A 7,760-nucleotide genomic window follows, 5' to 3' on the forward strand; every position below is an offset into this window, starting at 1 on the left:
TGTGGTTATTAATATGCCAATCCAGGATACGCTACAAGCTTTAAATCAGATCCACAAATTCCATGTAAGCACTCACACTGCAAGTGCTGGGTAGGGAGAGCTGATAGATGGGTGCACCTGTGCTGCTGTGGGCTTTCAGAGCACAGCAAGGTGCTCGTTGTATGCAAAATGGGAATTCTGAGCAGATGGGATTTCTAGTGGCGGAAGTAATTTTCTGTTTTTTGTTTTTTTCTAATAATATATAGACAGTAGGAAGCCTGTGACTGCTCTAAATTGAGCGCTAAGCAGCTTTGAAATTGTTCAAGGCATTATCTATTATAAGGAAGTTTATAAAGCTCCATCTCCATTATTTGAGTTTTCATGAGGTCATAATCCACTTGACCCTTGTGGTTTATTTCATCCCTATCGTCCCTCGGAGGAATTATAACCTTTACCATTACCACTTACTAAATATATCAAGGGGTTTTAGTGACATTATAACAAATCACCAAGCTCAGCATTGTTGCTCGTAACGTGACCATAATACCTGCTGATTTTTGATTCTTTGCCTTTTTCTGAGGTCATCTGAAATCGAAGTGCTGGCTTCTTAGGTATTGTTTTGGGAATCAAACACTGAATAAACTCAGGAATATTGAAATCAAGCACCGTGGCTTCAGGTAACACTCCTCTCACAATTATTTTTTTTTTCCAATTATGAGTGTTCATTAGAACTGAAAAGCATTATCCTGAAAGCAATTATTGTGATGATCAAGGGTATCACAGGTAAGTCTAGTACATCACTATATGTGGCTATTTAAAGATAAAACACAGAGAAGGTAATGAAAAGTGAGAATATGGGATAGAAGTAATACATATAATTACGTTTCTTTCTGCAACTCAGTCATTTTACCAGGTGGGTCCCATGTCAAGCCTGCATGAGATGTTTGTAAAGTTACAGAGAGAACTTGCCATGGAAAAGTTGTGCAGTCTGTCAGTGTGCCTTTGTGCAGTCACTTCAGGACCATCTAGGATTAGATCTCGGTCTATTTCGATGAGCTATACATTGTAAAACTGCCACTGGGATCCAGTCAACTGGATCTGGGTGTATGGCACCATCTCAGCTGATGTACATCACGATGCCTCTGAACAGAAATTCCCATCTGATGAAAACCTGGAAATCTGCCACTGGGGAGAAAAGGAGGAGTACTCTGTCTTTGTCCTGCAGACCTTTTTACTGTGGCCAGCAGGGCCATTGGGGTACACTTTAATATCCCCCATCAAGGCACAGGCTTCATGTCTCCAGCATTATAATTTACATCTGCGCTAGTCACTCTTTTCAACCTTTATGGTCAGTGGAGAGAAATAGGCACTTTTAGGATGCAATCCATTTGACCTTTCTTACACATCTACTTTAGGAAGAGATAAATCACTCCCCCAAGTGTCTGCATTTTTCTGTTGACTACAGAGGGATTGGAGGGTGATTTGTTCAGAGTCAGGTATCAATATTACAGACTGTCTCTGTACAATTAGGTGAATCCCAACATGGTTTTCTGTACAATGATGATTGAAGTGCTTTCCAAATAATTTTATTCATGTATCTTGAGCATGCAAAGCAACATATATTTTGTCCTTCTTTTATAGTCTGTATGTTTGAGAAGCATTACTTTAGCAGGGTCTACATTTTGTGTCTGAGTTGGTCATGTTGGTGTTCCGTTCAGAACTGTCTTCAGCTTCCAACTGGGAAATGGGCAATTTCTGCACTTTTTCACCCCGTGGCTTTCCTCAAATAGTTGTTTGATTTAATTTACAGGTAGAGGAAGGGCATATTTTCCAGCAAGGAAATTAATATAGCATTAAAAACATCTCTTATCACTGTATACAGCCAGAAATCAAAGTTGAATGTGCATACGTTTGTGGGGTTTTTGTTTTGTTTTGTGTTTTTTTTTATCACTGGACAAGGTTTTAAATAATATTAGTAACGAAAGATCTGTAACTGTACTGCCATAAGCACATTAAGGCAGTGTACAGTACATCTCAGAAAAGGCCCAAGGCTCAGATGTCTATCTCTGTGTTCTTGTATTCCCAACAAGCAGTGAATAATGCATTAGTTTTGCTTCAAGCATCCTATTTTGAATATGCTTTGGCCAGAATTATTAGCTTTCATGTAATGTGTATTGTTAACAGAGGTCACGCTCTGTGCCCATCTAGTACAGTCTGCAGACATGCCCTGATACAGCACACAAGAAGGCCTTAGTTGGAATTCTCCTCATTGATTGTCCCCACAGGATCCCCTAAGATTTCCAGATTGGAGGCACAGATCCAACTGAAAGCGGTGGGAACCTCCTTCCACACACCACGGCTCATTGGCTCAGGCTCAAAATATTTAACAAAGCTGAAGGAGGGAACATTTACATTGCACTGACATGGGAAGAACTGCTGCTTTCCCTCTACCATCCTGAGACCAGCCACCTCTATGCATAGACACACTACTGGGTGTGTATTGGGCTGTGCTGAGGACATCCAAAGGCAACTCCCTGAAGCCGTCCTGTAGCCTGCTAAGGAGAGAGTACTCTGAAAAGATCCTTCCCTAAGGACAGCTTGGTGAGAGCACCAGCACCCTAGGACTGGCCTTAGTCATGTGCTGAGCAGGGGCTGGCTTAAGAGCAGAACAGAGCCTGAGGGGAGAACCTGCTCTTGGTTGCTGTAAAGCTGTTGTGCTTTCTCCTTCCACAACTGTGGTGGTCTAAAAAGTGAATTAGCTTGCAAGGAGCTATTAAGAGAATGCTATTTAAGATACAGGGTATAATTTGGAAAAGAGTAGGTGTTTACACATCCTCGTATACACACACACAGGCACGCACATCCCGTATTTAAGTTTCCACAGCTACCGCTGGTGCAATGCAGCCAGCTGTTAAATCCGAAATAGCAACGAGAGCACATCATACGCCCTCCATATTACCATTTGAAAGGGACAGTTCCTTGGGAGGATGGGAATTTGACAGCATATGAATATGTCTGAGACTCTATTAGGCACTAATTCAGCAGGACTGGCTGAATGAGATGAAGAAGCAATGAGGAGGAGAGAATCTCTTCAAATTTGAGCTGATTGGTAATTTTGATGAAAGCCCTTTAGTCTCATTCACTGACTGTTAATTACCTCTGGAAATTAACATTTATTTTTCTCTTCAGGAGATGTTCAGCTGCCAATATGGAAAGATTAATTAATTGTTTTCTGTGGAAGGAGAAAGGAGGGTCCCTGTGGTCAGTGCACCTTTTGGCTCTGGAGACAGGTATGTTGTGACAGCTCCCCTTTGGAAAAAAGCACTTAGTGTTAGGGGATGATCCCTGTCCCTGTGTGTCCCTGTCTTCCTGGGGTAGGATGGCAGGCCAGGTGCTGTCGGTGGGGAAGGCAGGGTGTGGAAGTGCTTTGAAAGAGGGGAGGGAAACGACAGCGATGACTGGAATTAAACAGTTTGGAAGTAAATTAGGGGAAGTCTCCTGCTCCACCCAATGAGAATTAATTAACAATTCAGGACAAAAGTATCTATGCTTAAATCAAAAGGAAACCCTCAGCTTGGGCCCATCTATACAGCGTATCACAAAAGTTAATTGATTCAAAAAAGTGGTAACTTGAACCTCACATTCATAAACTGTTCATAAATGCGACAGCTTCTCCTACCAGTTCTCATTTATTTGATCTTGGCTCAGCCTCAAAAGCTGCTTTTGTCAGCACTAATGATGGCCCTTCCACTGCTCAAGAGTTTATTTCCAATATCCACTATTATGCCACCCACTCCTGCTGTGCAGAACAGAAAAAGGAAAAAAAAAAAAAAAAAGGAAGAAAGAGCAATGTCCTAGGGAAATGTGCATGTTTGCTATGGGCATTTGAGTTCTTGATTTGTAGCTGTGAAACCAAGCGTCTAGGCATAGCTGGTAAACTCAGACAGCATTATTAAAAGAAAGGAGTGCTCTGTCCCTATTTTTTTTTTTCTTCTTTTTCTGAAAGGAAATCTTTGCATTAAGTTTTAATGACCGGTAAAATAGATGGGCAGTCCTTGGAAGCACAATAGATAGATCTCAGGCTGCCTGTGTGACGCTTGCGGGGAAGAGATGAGGCAGCTCAGAAGGCAAATAGGTCAAACAGACTCAACAGCTTTCCAGAAGCAGCCTGGCAGAAAGCAAAGCCCCACAAGAGAAGCCAGAGCGGTCAGTTGAAGCCACCCGGGCAGCCAGCTCCCAGGCTCGCTCACTGCAGCACAAAGTGCAAAGCACGGCCCTTTGCTGACCCGGCTTGCTTTTGTTGGAGGAAATCCCAATTAACCACAGAGGCATGGGACACTGTGCATGAGGTTTAGCTGGCAGCAGCACTGAAAGGTTTGGGGGGTTACACTTTGAAGTGTTTGTTACAGATGATATAACATAGTCCTCTGTGGTCCTTAACAATTATCTCTGTGTAGGGAGGAGGAAATACTACTTTGACCCAATGGCAAATCTCATACAGCTTACAGATTTTACCTGTAGTCTTCTCTACAGTGTGTTTTGAGATCGATACACGAGGGCACAACAGCCAGCGTTTGCTATACTTTGCACAAGCCGTAGTGTAAGAGCTTGCTGCCAGCCAATGGTGCCATCTTTTGCCTGCAATAAATTTGGAGATTAGCAATTTACAGTCTGTTCAGCTGAGTAAGTGCTGGGGAGGAGCGCTGCAAATTATGAGGAATGGCAGTAAGAAGCAAGTAAAAGTGATATGAACAGAGAAGATGGAATAGAAAAGGGTAAGAAACTCATATCTAGGGACTGGGATAGTGGCCAGTCTGGAAAAGAAAAGAAAACAAAAGCAAAAACAAAAACAAAAACAAACAAAAAAAAAAGAGACTTGACTACAGAGTCTAACCAACCTAAATCCCTTTTCATAGCCTTTAAAAAATGTCACATGTGAAACAAATATATATTTTCCAAACAAAAACATGGAGTGTCTCAGTTAGGTTTTTATGAATGTTTTCTGTTTCTTTCCCAGCTAAATCTGCTTATGTTTGACTCAATTCTACAAGTTGCTTCTTCAAGACAGCATTTTTTTGACAAATGCGTTATTCACCAAAAACATTCTCCCAGCTTTAATAGAAAATAAATAAATAAAAATTCAATGGACTGGAAAGAGGCCAATAGGCTTTGGTTCAGGCCTTGTAAAGCAGCAAATAAACATTTTCCACATGCTTTAGGAGAGCAAATGGTTCCTTGGTTCTCCACAGTCTGTCTGCAGAAGAAGGGAGCTAAACACTTGAAGAAATGTGTGGTTGGATTTGTTTCACCGCCAGTTAGGAGGGCAAGGTAAGCTCCTTCAGGGTGGGGATCGGGGAAAGGATCTGCACCACAGGGTGGTGGGCATGGAACGGGATGCACAGGGCTGTGGGCACGGCCCAAGTGCTGGAGTTCAAGGAGCGTCTGGACAGCATTCTCAGACATTGGGTTTGGTTTTGGGTGGTGCTGTGTGGAGCCAGGGTTGGTCTCCATGATCCTTGTGGGTCCCTTCCAACTCAGGATACTCATGATATTCTGTGAATCTATGATTCCTTCAGCCTCTGGTGTGGCCATCGGGCTGTTCTTCTCTTATATGGTACACAGCTTCAAGTGTCCAGAAGTACAATAGAAAGGTAAGTAAAAAATTACACAAGCAAAAGAAATTAACACACATAAGTGAAACCAGGAATACAGGGGATAGCTGAGATAATTCTGTCTTATTTAAACTTGCTTTATCTTGATAACCAGTGTCGTGGTGAATGTAGTTTTAAGGCTGATGCAGCTAAAATGTAGTGTTTGAAGTCTAATGATGGGCAAGAGAGAAAATGCCCATTAGACATGTTAGATGAGCAGTATATCCAGTTCCTAAAAAATAATGTTATTTTTAATGCATGGAAGATTTTGCTTGCAATGCTCTCTTTTGATCTAGAAAGAAGAATCCATAGATTCTTGCATATAGACACATGTATGCATGCATATATACACAAGTATTTCAATGCTAGCACTGAATAAATGATTCAGAACTGAACCAGATGCACGTGCATGTTACTATATCTACTTCTTGCTGCAACTTTCTTTTCACTGTGCAGAAATGTTCACCATATCACATGCCCCCTCTGTTTTCAGTATTACCTGCCCTCGCTGAAAAAGCCACCATACTTCTCCTGCAAAGCTCAAGGAGCCAGCAAATGAGTCACAGTAGGCGCCTGGCACCCCATGTCATCGTGATTCCACACGACATCATTTTATGATGCAAATGCACTCTGATCTCAATAGCATGCAATATATCAGACATGTAATGTATGCAAAAAAGATCCAGATAAGGGAGGAGGTAAATAAATTTGTTATGATTTTAATGATATACAATTTAAATGTCACTTCTGCTAAGCAATTAGGGTCTGAAGAGAGTGACCTTTGCACAGCACCCACATTGTCCTGAGGCATGTTTCTTCTCCATGCATTTATTACTGCCATGCATGATAAGGGGTAGTCGGTACAACACGAGCCCACCACTTGTGCTAAGCCCCTTTCAGACGGAGGCCCACAAGTGGAAGCAATGAGGCAGCCCCTGTGCCGTATCCAAGTCCCCAGAGAGAAGCGATGTCCTGCGAAAGGAGGCAGCAGCCATCCACCTCCTGTGCCTCTGCTGGCAATGTTGACAAATGGAGTGTGTGAGCTACCTATACCTCCAAGGCTATAAACTGCACAAAGCATTATCTTTACAGCTGAGGGATTTTAGTATGTGGTAAAATGCAGTTGCTGGTGGGAAATATTAACATACAGGACTCTGTTTTGACATGGAAGAACATTACAATTATATAGTAACAGACAAAGTCTACCTTCCAACTGTGCCGTTGTAAGCACTTCCAAGAGGACTGGCCATTGTGTGGCATCTGCTAGTTCATAAACAGTATGATGCATGGTGAGAGGGAGCAATGGGCTATATGCAACCATTTTCCCTCTTCAGTATTTTTCTTCAATATTTGTAACAAGTTGGTGTCAATGGAAGCTGTTGGGGGCCCTGCTGGAGCTCCCTGATGGCGGGTGCTGAGGGTAACGATGGCAAGGCCTACCCTGGCAAAGCAGATTTGGTCAGCCCCTGTATCTAATCCATTCTTGGTTTTATAGCTGGAAAAGCTATCAAGTGTTGGGCAGATGGCTAATATTTTCTTTTACTATCAGCCTCTGTTGGATTCAGACCAATGATGTAAACACAAACAGCTCTGGCTCTCGGTCACCCAAGCCTCCTGTCATCAGCACTCCCAGCCAGGGTGGTGTCATTTCCATGAACTAAGGAAGTGGGCGTGAGTGAGTAAGGTAAATTGATTCACCACACAAGCTGGAGAACCGCTCTCTTAAACTGAGAGTGCTGAATGTAGCCATTGCTAGCTCATTTCTGAGGGCATTCAGCATGTGTTCACTGTACGCTGGTTGTTTGGGGGCTTCGAGGGGTGGCAGAGGTGCTGGAGCACGCAGGACAACATGCTTTAAGCCATATGGCATTTTGGAGTCGCCTGCAGAGTTTCTGTGATGCACACGTGCTGACTGGTTGAAGTCCAAAGCTGGTGGCCTGCTCACATCTGCAGTGCTTCCATTTGCAAGCCCACCTCAGGCTGATTCCAGTGAATCCAGGGGAAGTTCAAATAACCGATTAACAGCTTAATAGTGCTTTGTGCTGTTTCTATCAAATACATGCAGACATGATTTTTTGCCACCAGTACTGCCTTGTGCTCACATTGCCAGGCTTGGGTGCATTAAACATG

At 42.8% G+C, this 7,760-nt stretch overlaps 1 long non-coding RNA gene across 1 annotated transcript; it reads left to right on the forward strand.

Moving 5' to 3' along the window:
• The first annotated feature begins 486 nt into the window (after positions 1–486).
• LOC149920000 (uncharacterized) lies at positions 487–6,405 on the forward strand. The gene is made up of 5 exons (XR_016462165.1): positions 487–656; positions 3,169–3,269; positions 4,997–5,307; positions 5,556–5,630; positions 6,124–6,405. It is a non-coding gene; the product is annotated as an uncharacterized LOC149920000 (long non-coding RNA).
• The last annotated feature ends 1,355 nt before the right edge of the window (positions 6,406–7,760 follow it).

This window comes from Phasianus colchicus, chromosome 1 (assembly GCF_987193195.1).
Source record: "Phasianus colchicus chromosome 1, bPhaCol1.hap1.1, whole genome shotgun sequence".
NCBI classification, from domain to species: Eukaryota; Metazoa; Chordata; class Aves; order Galliformes; family Phasianidae; genus Phasianus; species Phasianus colchicus.